Below are 14,712 nucleotides of genomic sequence, written 5' to 3'. Positions count from 1 at the left end.
TAATTTATATAATGCCAATTCCAAGCATAGTTGACTCTTGACACTTTCCACGTAGAGATAGGTCTGGACCACACTCTTTAAAATAATTGGTAATAGCAGACATGATACGATATTAGCTTTAAAATTCATTCAAGAAATAATATTGGTGAAGACCTGGCAAGACCGCACATAGATACATCATATATTAATGTCTGAATATTAAGTATTAGACACTCTACATGATTGAATATATACATAATACATGATAATTATCTGTGGAAAAAGGGGGTCATGCCATTAATATTTTCTCTAGAAAGAAGTAGATTTTTAATATAAAAAGGATTAATATTCATTGAAGTACATTTTTCTCTGATAACCTTTATACATACTTTATGCTCTACAGCAGGGGTGGGCAATTATTTTGGCTGGCAGGCCACATTTCTTATTTAATTTTTATGCCAACTGGGTATCATGTAAATTGAACAAAATGAAAATTGCGATTTAAATATTTACATTTTTCCGGCATTTTATTTCAACTTTAAAAGCATGAATGATCATATAAATGTACTGACATTATTTTGTATGTAATCATCCATACAAAGTTAAACAAAAGGGAAAAAATAACGAGTTTCTAAATTCAATATTGATTGAAAATACTTATTAAAATATTCAAAGAAAATAGTTTAATGGGCCGGATAAAAAAACGGCAAAATGCCAGAATCGGCTCCCGTTCAAAGATGCTGTCAGCAGCCGTATTTAGCGGTATAAGAACTGCACAGAACAAAAAGAAATGAAATGTAAAGAAGTGCGGTGTGATTGTTATAACAGTCTCATAATAGACTTTGCAGAGCCCTTTGTGTACAGGAATGTATACGGTCACCTTGCTCTTAAATTACACGCGATGGAAAACTTCCTCCCTGTTCGGTAACATTTCAATCCTTTATAATAAATCAATCCAAGTTCAAAAGCAACCCCCCTCCCGGACTCTGCGGAGCATGATATGCAATTTTATTTAGGGAATGACCTCACTCTGCTCCAAACCCTGTCTGTTGGATAGATTACAGGATTAGATTGCAAGATTATTCTCGGTCTCTGTGATTTCACTTGATGGTAAAGTGAAACGTATATAATTCTATTGAATCACCTTAGGTGATCAGAAGTTTATTTATTACCGTTCAATTACAATAGCTATTAACGGTAGCAGCTCTTGTTCGTACTAAACAAAAAAGGGCGTGTATATTGCACGAGGGTGGAAGTCGTGATGATGGACGGCTAAAAAAAGGCAAATAGCAGAAATCGGTATTTCATGGATTTCCAACATCACATACGTCTTCCAGTGTCATCCCGTCACAACAAGCAACTCAAATCTTGATGTAATATCGCGTAACATAATATATGGCGACCCAGCCGAGTGTCATAGAGGGAGATGTATGGCCGGCAGTTATTCCGATCTCCCCAGCAGACCACCTCACATCATAGAAAATTATTTTGAGGAACGGATTCTGTTTCGTTTTCTGGCTCGGCTCTGAAAAAAGCTCGTGAATCAGGGATGTGAGACAGGTAACGGACCCCGACCTGGCCTCCTGGTGTCAGAAAGGTGGAATAGTGCTCGTACCGATGGATGATATTTTATTTTGAGATTGAAGCAGCATCAGCTCAGGCTGTAAATTGCAGGTTCTGATGATAAATTTAGTTGAAACCTGATTTCGTCCTGCATCATCGCGACACATTCATAACGGAAAAGTCAGATTAGCAGAACAGCTGGATGGCGTTTTCGAACCATCTTCCTTCCCGATGCCCCGGTGCGTCAGCTTTGAGTCAGTTCACACAGCTTCCCACGAACCCTCATCGCTCCGGCGCCTTTGTTTCACTTCTGTATCATTTCCTCACTCGCTCTTCCCGTCGAGGCTCGACGTGTCGCCATCGGGACACAACATCCGGAGCCTAATGTAAATAAAGCGTGACGAGAACCCAAACAGCAGAGAGCGGAGGGATGCCGCTCGGCCTTGACGCCAGGCCTCGAGAGATGTGACCGCGAACATCATGGAACTCATACGACAAGCACTTTTCTTTTTCTTTCCCGTCTTATCGCGAATGTGTCAAACGGCGAGATGATTATCTCAGCGAGGAGCCATTCATGGGCTTGTTTGACTGGAAACCAGGTATTTCACCTGCCGAAGTGTCTCAGGTGATCGCATTCCTGAGCGCTTATTCAGCAAATACACACACACACACTCGGGCTGAGGGGGAATTATCGAGGTAAAAGTATTTGAATTGAAACGGAGCGAAGAATAAATTAATCTGAATGTTTAAACAAAGCTTTTTGTGGTCAAATCTGCCATTTCCCATCCTTCGTTTCCTCCGCCGCGCTCCAAAAAGTCATCTGACTCCCAAATTAGCTGAACAGGGTGAATTCCCCTCATTCACAAAAGCGTCATTCTCCTCGTTCGTCCGTCACCGTGACAACGGTGTTTGTTTCTTATCGGACATCGGTTTTTCTGTTTGCTGAGTAACGGCCGAAGAACCCGCCGCATCAGCAGCTTTCCGTGCTGTCATTTCGAGTCATTAAGACGACCGGAATGAGGGAATTCACAACGAAATGGCCGGCGGTCGGACGCAGTCCTTGCCCTTGGCTCGGGAATCAGAACCCCGGTGACACTCCTGGTATTACGAAACCAAATATCAGGAGGGAATGGTGACTTGTCACGGCCTTTCCTACTATGCAACCTAATCGCTACCGACATCCGGAACTATCCGCCTCTGTGTAAATATAGTCCGCAACATTAGGAAGACTAAACATTAACGTCATAGTGAGGTGATATTTTGACAAAATAACAAGGCTTGGGTGTGTTTTTACAGACAGTACTTTGAATGTGGCACCTCTCATAACCAAAACATGCAGGATCGGCGGATATGGTCAACACACACACACACACACACACACACACACACACACACACACACATGCTGGATCTATTCACCCGGGGTGTCAGCAGGGGCTGCCGGGTGAGGATCATGTTTCTGGAGACCCAGCTGTCCACAGAGAAGGTTGAGACCGAGAGAGGAGATACCGTCAGGAATGTCTGCAAGGCAGCAGGGGGTGGGTGGGTGGGTTTTTCGTCCGAGGATGAGTTGCTCTTCCTCTCCGAGGATGACAGCATCTCAAACGTGCTTCTCCTCTTGACTCTTGTGCTAATAATACGCTCGGATCATTTCAGTGCGATCATAGCGGGATGATTTGTCGGAGCCGGATAATCAGCGCAGAGGAAAGGAGTTCCATGAGAATCTTCATCCCGCAGGATCTGTGCACAGAGCTCATAACAAGAGTGATAATTTGGTGAAAAAGACATTTCTTTCAATATTTTTCTTTTGAAGCAGCACCGGATGAATGACATGTGGCTCAGCTTTTTCATTTAAATCTCCAAAATTAGACGACTCACAAAAATGACCAGGATGGATCAAAAGCAGCAGGAGAAGAGAGGCTCTTTATTTGTTCCTTATTTAAAATGTTTCATGCCAAATATAATATTCTCCAACTCGAGACTTGGGCGTTATTTCAAACACACCGTTTCGCTCCACATCCGGTGGACGTGAGATATTTTCTATTGTTTCTATTGTTGCTGCGCTCATTTGGATGTGCATAAAACCGCCAAAAGGCAGAGACACAGCAGAAGAATTTTTGATGCTGGTTAGCAACACTGCAAACACACACACACACACACACACACACACACACACACACACACACACACACACACACACACACACACACACACAATGTCATTACAGTAAATTCCGGACAACGAGCTGCGACTTTTTTCACTTAAAAAACGATGCAGCTAATATATGGATTTTTTTGGGGGGGCTAACGAGGTTCACGTCGCTAAAACATTTATCCTCGTCACATTGGACAGATGAAATAACCGGGAAATTCAGAGGCCGTTCAACTCCGAAGAAGTCGACTTTGATGGTTTTAGTGCGCAGGAGGAAGCCCAAGACAGCGATCGGCTAGCCGGCGCGGTTTATATTGAGATGCGGTCAATAGTCTGGAAATTACAGTAGTAACATAGTCCATGATCTGGTACGGTTATTGTTAATCTATTTGATTAAAGAGGGTTTTGGCTAATAGGTGTTGCTAGATGAGGGTTCAAGGGTCAACAACATGATGAACATTTAGCTTCAGGAGCCCGTGAAGGCCTGCATTACATTAATGACCTCTGTTGGTAAAGGTTGAGGAAAATAAGCCTATAATCACGCTTTCAGAAGTCCTGGTTTCTCCTGTTTATGTCAAAATGTCTTTTGGGAGGACACTGAATTCCGAGTTGCTCCCGACGGCTTGGTTTCCCCGGTGTGTGTGAAAGGGTGAATGTAATCTGGTATAAAGCGCTTTGATATTTCAGGGTGTGAAAGCGCTGTATAAGTGATGACGAGCTGTCAATCACACGCAGAGACGTCCCACCATTCACTCTGTCATTCACACCTAAGGATACTTTCGCAGGGGGCTCAGACTCTCGGCCGCTGGCAATATTTTGTGGCCCCCCTGTCTGAAATCAAACCTTTGTGGTAGTGCAGCCTGCACTTTTTTTCCTCACATGCATCTGGGGGTTTTATACAGTGAGTTTTGAAAAAAAAAAAGGGCAAGAAAAAAGGAAAAAGTAACTTTGCAATGTATTTTTTGAAAACAAAATGATTTTTTGATGACAAATAATCTAGTGACACTGTTAAAATGATATTTGCTTATTTCTATAAAAACCAAAAAAAACAATAGCAAAAAAAAAAGGTCACAATTAAAAAAGATTGATTTAATAACCAGAATAGCCACCATTAGCCTTGTAAACACCGTACCTCCTCTTATACATGCTACCAATCAATTTTCTAATAAATTCTAGTGGCAAATTTTCCAACAGTGACAAGATTTTCTCTTTTAACTCAACAATATTTTTAGGGTGTCATTTCCTCAATTCTTTTTTAATATTGATTTTTAATATTCATTTTTCATGTATTTTTTTTAGAGGGACAGTTCATTACATATAAAGATTTTTATAATTTACCCGTTTACCTCCTTTACACTAAAACAAAGGAAACATTTGGACTTGGTGTTACGTCTAGGTAATAATTTTACTGGTTCGGCCCACTTGACATCAAATTAGGCCATATGTGGCCCCCGGACCAAAATGAGTTTGACACCCCTGCTTTAGAGACTTCGATGGATGATTCACTGGCTGTTTTTGGACTTTAAGAAGCAGCTGGAGATCCCGCAGGGAACAAACTCCAGACTCCCCTGAGGAGCTGTCCCGGTCGGGGTCGAACCTGGGAATTTCTTACTGTGGGAGCGCTAATAAATATGTAAGGATGGAGAACCCATGATTGAGATAATCCACAGATTTCTGCTTTCCACATTTTCACTTGCGCCGAGCGGCGTGGGTTGATACCACCAGCGGAAACGGATTTAACTGACCAATCTGTTAAGATGTCAGCGAGCGGCCCCGACAGCTGGGGGGGGTTTCGGGGCCGGAGCAACCCCGCGCCGCCGGAGTCCGATCACACGGTCGAAACTGGGCTCGGCGGGAAGGTCCGATTACCAGCACCTGGCTGAGTGGGTGTGTGAAGTAACCGTCAAGAACAGATTACAATAACATTACATTCCAAGAGTGGAATAAAAGACATCATTCATTCCTTTAAGAATTACCGGTCAAGATCCGCTTTGGGATTTTGTTACGGATTCGGAGGAAAGGCCTGAATTCGGACGCCGGATTAGTCAACTGGGAAAGAAAGAGGGAGAAATCAACGACGCCGACTGGACTTTGAAATGGATCGAATGGCATTTATCAAGTTTTGGTATTGGATGGTGTCCGGCTCTACTCTTCCTCCCCTTCCTCCTCCCGAAAGGTGCTCAATTTACAGCCCCGGGCGCAGAGGAACGTGTAACGCACAAACAAATGGCGCTCCACGGGCATCAGGAGTGACACGACACTGAGATTCATCATGTGTGCGGTTGAACTGGTAAACAAGAAAGAGGTTGAAATGAAAAAAGAACAAAACAAAACGCAAAAATAGATGAGACCTTCAAAAGAGACAGCTGGGTCTCAGTCCAGACTCAACAAAAGTTCCTGTCGCTGTTCATTCATGTTTCATTGGCTGATAAGGAATCGGTGATAAAGTCCAAACTTTCAAAGCGGCGAGGTCGGCGAACGTTCCTCCTTCAAGGTACGACTGATGGTAACTGACGCCGCTTCCGGTAAATCACATCGGGGCGTTGGCGCGGCGGCGGTCAGATAAAATGCTATAATGACGACCTCGGATAGGGGCGTTTATCACGGGGACGGGAAATTACCTCTCGTGAAAAAGAACGACCGAAATGGAGGGAATGATAAGAGGTGGATTCCAGCGCAAAGATTACAAGAAGAAATAGAAAGATTGTTTGAGAACTCCTCGCCCTCATCGCCACACCTGCACAATCACAATACCTGACATGCTTTTCGGTCAGTTGTAGGAAATGTCTTAACCAAAGCAAACAAATAAAGAATTAGGTGGAAAATATTTCATTGTTCATTCATTCGGCAGCGAATAATACATTACAGGGCGGCGCAGTGGAGCAGTGATGAGCAAATGCGCTTCACAGCAGAAAGGCCGCGTCTTTCTGCGTGGATTTTTCACCGCATCCAAAAACATGCAGGAGGTTCATTGGGGACCCTAAATTTGCCTGCAGTGTGTATGAAAGAGTGAATGTTTGGATGTGTGGAAATGGTAAAGATAATGAACGAATGGAATATTAGAGTTTCATGGTTTCTGATGGGTTAAGATTTAGCACCTGATAACAAGTCATAATAACAATTATTCATTTTGCTTTGATTTGTATTAAAAAAAATGAGTATATGATATTGATTTTTATGGGGAACTCAGGGATGATGTTATTATATCTTACTTGCCACTGCAGCAGGAAAATCTCGTGTGATCGCACCGCAAGCGGCAGCTTGCGGAAACTGGAAAGTCCCGTCATTGGATTTCAGGTTTTCTCACGGTGCATTCCTTCAGTCCCAGATCCTCCGCCGCAGCTCTGCGCTTGGCTCCGGCTCTCCGATCACCTCAGCAGTCAAATATTGACCTGGGAACAAATGTTTCCGCCAATCAACTCAAGACAACAGGGCTGTATTGTTCAAAGATTGGCCCGGGGGATGTTTAGTCAAGGTGTGGACTCACGGTGGCTGCACGGCTTCACGAGAGCCCAAATCCTGCTGGAGTGAAGTGTCAAAGAATGAATGGGTGGATGAATGGACAATTTCTCCAATCATATTTGGATATTTCTGAAATTATTTTCAGGTTGAGATGCTTAATTTCCTCTTTTTTTCGCATGAAATGCAGCTAACAATCTTCCTATCGATGCAAATAATGCACAAATGAAAAAAAAAGTTTATCTTTACATTTTAATCCATAAATGATAGCCTTATTATCTTTATGTATCTATTTACTGTTTAAAACCTGCACAATCACCGAGACCACTGACAGAAGCAACCGAGCATCCTTAAAGTTTATATTTAGCACCAAAACTATTTCGTTTTTTTGATTCACTTTAGAAATCCGATAGCAGCAACCGGGTAGTATAAGAAGAATAAATACTGGAATGTCACCCGTGAGAAACTGGAGTCTCCGCATTTGTTATTTTGTAGTTGTATAGGCGACTTTCATGAACCCTCGGCTACGTTCAATTAAAAATGAGGATGTCTGCATTCCATTCAAATCAGGGAGACTCAGCCTTATTGTTTAACGTCTCCTCACACTGATTGCACTATTTATACCTGCGAAGTAAAAAAAAGGTGAAGTGAAAAAGCCTCGTTGGCCATCCGCTGAACCAAGTCATAAATAATGCCTCTTGATGTCATTCTCATCACAGCGCCAAAGTACATTTTTCAGGACTTTTCAGTCGAAGAAGAGTCTCGTCCTCTCCTGGGGCCGACGCTGTCTGGGCTTCAACCCGACTCCCGGTGGCCTCCCAAAGAAAGCGCCCCATTGAAGCGAGGGGCAGAAAGGCAAACGCTCGAAATGAGAGGAAATCCTGTTTTTCATGGCTCAAGGGTCTTTCCCAAGGGACGGATGACCCGACAGTGGCGTCCTCTGTCCGCACGCCGTCCTCATGGTGGAGCCCTGTTACATTTTCCCAAAGGGCTGCTATTGTAGGTCGGTGTTAATCAAGTTAGAGAGGATGTGTATAAAGGGCACTCACACTGTGTAAACACACTTCTTTACGGCCGCGTCAACCTGCGGAGTCCGAAAGCAGCGGTCATGCACAGCTGAGGGTTCGATGCCACGACCTCGTCATTCGCTTTAGTTACCGATTTGTTTTTCATACGTTAATGGTGACTATCCCGCTCACGTTTTAAATCTGTCTGGATTCACAGTAAGAAGGTTCAGTTCCAATAAATGTGGCCATCTTTCTTTTAGGAAAACCTAAAAAACAGAAATCTACAGAGAACGTAACCATATCATGACTTCACACTTAATTTCCACCTCCTTTACATTTCACAGTGAATCGGGCTGAAACTAGACACGGCTCCGGAGCCAGGGGGGTTTCACTTACATCCCATACTAACATTCACAGCATCTGAAAATTCTCCAGTGGATGCGAAGGAAAATCATAAGATCATAAAGATCATTATCAAAAGATCAGTATGTCAAAAATGTCGTTTTTTTTTTTTCAAACGACATTCCAGACAGGAAGTGACCTCATCGCCAACAGATGTCGCTTCTAATCAACACACTACATAAAGACACACAGCTATATGTCAAAAACACACATGTCTCCCGCACTCAATCGTTAAAACAGGGTGAGAGGGGTCTGGTTTTGTCGCCCCACGAGGGGCATGTTCGTAGCGATCAGTCGTGGAGGCGGGACGAGGCGTTAGGGAGTCGTTTAACACAAAACGCCCAAGGAAACATGAAGGAACGGCTGCAGAGGGAGATTTGTAAATCTTAAATTTATCCATGACAAATTAGCTACAAAGCTGTGATAAAACATAATCCATACACATAGAATTACTCACACGCGCACAGCAAAGATACACTCACAGGCCCGCTATCATATACGAGAGAGAGAGAGAGACACACACACACACACACACACACACAGAGCAGTCTTTCACTGCACCTCCGTCCACACAATCCCTTTTCCCTCGGAAACAGAATCTCCTTTCTTCAGGAGGCAATGGCCGTGTGTGTGTTTGTGTGCGCGTGTGTGTGTGTGTGTGTGTGTGTGTGTGTGTGTTCGTGAGGCTGTGTGTCGGCTACCCGAGCCACGGGGGCAAGGGTTTGGGCCAGGGCGGGGAGGGAGATGTTTTGGAGGGGAGGCGGAGGGGACATGAGGGTGGATGGATTTTTGGGTAATGAGTCACTGGAGCCTCCTTCAAAGCCCGCTCTCCAACCTCAACGCCCCCTCCAACATCCGAGCAGGGAGGTCCGCTGGAATCTGGGCCAGGATGGAAGGAAGAGCTGAGTAGGCAGGCTACATACAGTGTGAATACACATGGATGACAGTCATACACGCACACACACACACGGCCTTTCCCTTGCTAATTGGGGTCAGAATCTCACCACGAAGGACGTGACCCCGGTGATAAAGGCCTCTACTGTAGAAAATGTGAAGGATGAATGTACAGAATGCACTGGTCTGTACTTGGTGAAGTGCAATGTAATTTATTATCTTTCCACTCCGAGTGTGAAGTAGAAAAATCCACCGTGGAAACAAAACACCCACAAGTGTGGTGTTTGTGCTGGAAGAGGAGGTGAGATATAACAGGTCACCCGTGGAACTAAAACCTGTTCTGTTTAGTTTTCTTTCCCAACGACTAAACCGCTCAAGAAAACTAAATTCTGTAATAATTTCCATGACAACGTGGTCATTTCCAAGAGGGGTTGGAATGTCAGTGTCGTAACTGTTTTTATGTCTCAATGTCAAGCCCCTCCTGCTCGCTCAGCAGGAAGCTGTGTTTGAGCCCCAAATAAAAAATAAATAAATAAATAAAATATATGTTTGTGTGTGTGTGTTTATTTATGTATTAATACATAGTTATATAGAGTTTGTGTGTGCATATATGGAAATATATGGTATTTTATGGTAATCTAAAATATAGTTATATATAATATAGTTATTTCATTACATTCTGTATCATAGGCGCTATTTTAAAAAATAAGTATCTTCAGAAAACAAATGTAGATTCTCTAAAAGAATTCTGAAAAATAAGTAAATTAAAGATATATAAGGATAACACCGAGGTAAATGTTGCTAAAAAATGTTTAATTTTACACTCAGAGGATGATGTTTGAAAAAAAGATACGACATGAAACACCCTGACATGAAGATTATTTTGCTTGTAAATGTTTTCAAAGGTCAGTAAGCAAAATATATCATTTGATGCAATAATCATGCATCTCAAAACATACACACACACACACACACACACACACACACACACACACACACACACACACACACACACACACACACACACACACACACACACACACACACACACACACACAGCTGCAGGACTCATTTCACAGCTTTCACTCTCCTGTATATGTCAGGCGACAGCTGTTGCCTGACATATACAATAAAACAAAATGAGAACAAATGTGTGGAATTCAAACTGACATCGGTCTCATATCAGAGGCGGGCGACGCTGAGACGACAGAAACAACTCCGAAACAAGGGGTGTGTGTGTGTAAACACACGGCAACAAGATCAAACACATAACACTCCCGTAGATGCAGTAACTATGTTTAGATCCCATACATACTAATGTAGGCTGCAAAATGGCATGCATGCTCAACAGGTCAAAGGTCAGCCGTGTGTGATCCCACCGTCCACAACATTTTAAGAGCTGTGAATTAAAGATAAAATAATCATCTCAGGGTGGATAGTCTTTGGGATTTAGAAAAGGATCAAAGATCGGGGTTGAATTATCTGTTCTGTGATTCACGGATGGCGGTGGTGGCAGATCCCCCCTGATCGGATGTTTGTTAAACTGATAAAAGCTGAGATGAAACTCAAAGTGAATGGGCACATGGAGACCAGATATCCGGGCAACTTTGCTGCCACGGCAACAAATCAGCAGAAAAAAATGGCACCACAAACAGTAGTTTGACGATCGCTGGCTACGAAACCCCTGGCTTGAAGGTTTCTACGCCCCGGCTGCCTCTGTTTACACTTGTCGCGTCTCTCCACAGCCGCCATCTTCTTCTTTCAATAAAACCACACAGAGGGTCTGATGAACCCTGACAAATGAGAGCACGTCTCCACAAGAAGCTTCATGATTAAGCCTTTTCCCAGACGCCTACCTTTATGAGTCACATATCAGATATTCGATTTATTAAAATCTGTTCGAGGAGGTGAAGAAGGCAGTGATTAATGTCGCAAACTTCAAACTTTATATTCACACCGTCTCCTACCGCAGCAGCTGCAAACAGTTACGACAGATCTTATATAAGTTTCTTATCCACACCTCAAAAACGCTCAATATTGCATTTGTCGAATAAAAATGATGATCGCCGTCATTTTAAAACCACTCATACCTCACCTCGCTCTAATTTAGTGCTAGAAAAGCCTTCTCCTTTCCCATGCTGTGAAAAATATGATGAAAAATATAAGTGAAATTAATTAATAAAATTAATTTAAATGTTTAGGTATCGGTTACCTTCGTGAAAGGACTTAAATTCACTTTAAATCCTGTAAGTCTCTCTTACAATGCGAATAACACTTGAAGATTTGAAAGCATTTTATTTGCATTCTCTCTGAAATGGAGAGCGGGTTTGCCCGCAGGCCCGAACAGATGATCTAAACCTGCAAAAAATCTTCAAATACATCTGAAATTATAGATTCAGTTCTTCCCACACAAAAAAATACTATAATTAGTGTCCGGCATGGTTTTCAAATTATAATGAGAACATTCATTTTATAAAGAGCGGCAGACATCTTAACCGGAACACATGACTATTCAACTATGCTTGGTTTAAGATGATGTCAACCCCAAGTCCAGCTCCAAGGACTGGTTTTATTTATCAATTCGTTCATTATCTGGCTGGCGTCTATCGCTGCTGTTATTGAGCGAGAGGCGAGGATCACCCTGTGCGGTCACCAGTCGATCAAAGGACCACATATAAGGACATACAACCCTTCACGCTTTCTTTCATTCTTATGCCTGGGCCATTTAGGGTCTCCCATGAACCTCTTGCATGTTTGACTCAACACAGAAATCCCCCTTCGGTCAGAACTAAACCAGGGACCTTCTTGCTGAGATGGTAGCTGTAATTATTGTGTTTAAATAATAACCTCTTTGAAGCTCTTAAATGTGTGAAAGCAAGGGTTAGCTTGCACATCTTTGCAAGCCAACCTGCTTTGAGATGACAAATTCAGACAAAACACTCAGCTGTCACATCTTCTTCGGTTTGGCCTCGCGTCATACCTTTCAACATTCAGAGACAGGTGACTTTCCCTGAAAATGATAACCTCATCGTTTGAGTCAGCGGAAACTTGAATGTTGTCTGGATGTCGTCTGCCCACAGAAAAGGGCTTTTAAAAATATTTATTTATTTTGATCAAATAGATCAGGGTTTATTTAGCTACTTTTATGACGGGGCAAAAGCCAGAAAAGGTCAGGTGTAAAAGGTTAAAGGCACGATCAGCGTTTAGGGCGGATCAGCGATACGCTGGAAGATAAATCCTTGGCAACAACTTTTGAACAGCGTGGGTGTTTGGACTTCATGTCAGCTGAGTGGGAGTTATTAGCTGGATGCTTCATCCTTCTGATAATTGTGGTTGGAGATACTGGGGTGGGGGCGGGTGGAGCTGCTGCGGCAGATAAGGCCAGGCTGTTGACTGACGCCTCTCCCCGCAGGCTGTCTCAGACACACAGTCTCCCCTCCCGTTTCCTTTTTCTAAAAGGCAAGTCTGGGCAAGTCCCCCATTTCAGTCAGTGTGATCCAGCTGCCCGAAGGCAGACAGAAACGCCTGACTCCAACCTTGCATCTCCCCCCTTCCCCCCACCCCGTTCATATCCTCACCTGGTCTGGCTGAAGAAGTTGTTTTTACCACCCAATTAAAGCTCAGTGGTTTTGAAGGGAGTTCTGTTATATAAGGAATCATCAATCTGGCAGAGCAAATCCAAGAATAATGATTGATAGCTTGAGAAAAAAAAAAAGAGAATTTAATGTCAAGGAAACTAAAGTTGCAGCTGAGACAAGGCTGAGGATTAGTCAGCCTCAAATGATTTTCTCTTTCTTTTCTCTTACAATGAATTACTTTCCTCCTGGTATTTGATTTAAATCAGTTTCATTTCTGGGGAACTAGAACATTTTGAAACAAAACAAAATAATGATCTCAGAGGGACTGCAAAGAGCATCCAAGGATTATAGAAATGGGAAAAAATGAATTAATGAGTTTGGGTTTTCTTAAACAATGAATGAAAGAAACTTCCCTCAGAATTTAGAAGTGTTTTTTGGTTTCCGTAGTCTCTGAGCAGGTTATGTCATTTATTTTCACACAGAAACGCACTCAGAGTGTGTTTCAAATAAAGCAGAGTGAGACTAAATGCTACCTGGGTGTTTTGTGTACAGTTCAGGTGCACGAAAGGGCTCCAGGTAACGACATTGGTCACAAAACACAAAAAGAACACATACAAACGCACAGTCTGCCAGTCTGCACCTTGTAGATGACATGGTGGTTGTAGATATGCCTGGTATTCACTCCATTATACAGAAATGAACATTGCATTCATGCGTGGGTGCGTGCGTGCATGCATGTCACCACTTACAGGATTTGTAGGTCCCATGGAAACATTGTGCTCTGAGCTGTGCAGGCTTTTCACTCTTTTCCTTCCCTGTATGCAAAAAGCTCATTTCAAGTATGATGTCAGTCTCCATATGATGTGAGGGGAATTCTCTTGTGATTTGCACGACATATAAAAACCATCCCACCGCTCTATATTTTGATAGTTTCACTGACATACTCTGTCATTTGCTCTTGAGAAATCAACAATTTTATATGATCATTGGTATTTTTTAAACAATAGTTCAAACTTCTCAAATTAACCGTGTGTATTTTTATGTGATTCAAAAGTGGGTCATTATTTTGAAATTCAAAACAGTTCTAAAATCAGGCACAAAAAAATAATTGATTAGACAACAATTGCTTTTTCATGGTCTTGCATTACAAGTACTTTAAATACTCTCACTCCATTGCCACATTGAAAAGGGCTCTCCTTGAAGTAAACAAAACATTAATTCATTTATAAATACCATCACTCTTGAGGTTTACGCTTCTGTGGCTTGCCTACTTATAGTTAATACTTTATTCTTGATAATACTTCCGAAATGAGATCTGAATAAGATCTTTTCACCTGGTTTACTTCCAGGTAGTAACTTTTGTCAGATCCCCCTTCACTGAATAAGGGAGACCCATGTGTTGTCACTCGACACACATCTACTCTCATTTTTAGCTGTGCATTTAATTATTTCAGTACCATAGCAGCAACAGTCAATGGATGACAATCTATTTTCAAGAGGCAATGTTATTTGATTTATACATTTTAAAACAGGCAGAATGCAATGATTGAATGAATAGCCATGTCCTTGAAACGTATGAGTGAGTATACGATATGGTTAGTCCACACCAGTCTGAGGACTACGTTTATATACTTTTTGTTATTAGTATCACAGTATCAATATTAGAAGAGCCTTCTCTGT

The sequence above is a fragment of the Fistularia commersonii genome, chromosome 17 (assembly GCF_037954325.1).
Source record: "Fistularia commersonii isolate RoL2024-O1a breed Wild chromosome 17, RoL_Fcom_v1.0, whole genome shotgun sequence".
Taxonomy (NCBI): Eukaryota; Metazoa; Chordata; class Actinopteri; order Syngnathiformes; family Fistulariidae; genus Fistularia; species Fistularia commersonii.
The sequence above is the reverse complement of the archived record's forward strand: the minus strand, read 5'-3'. Positions refer to the sequence as shown.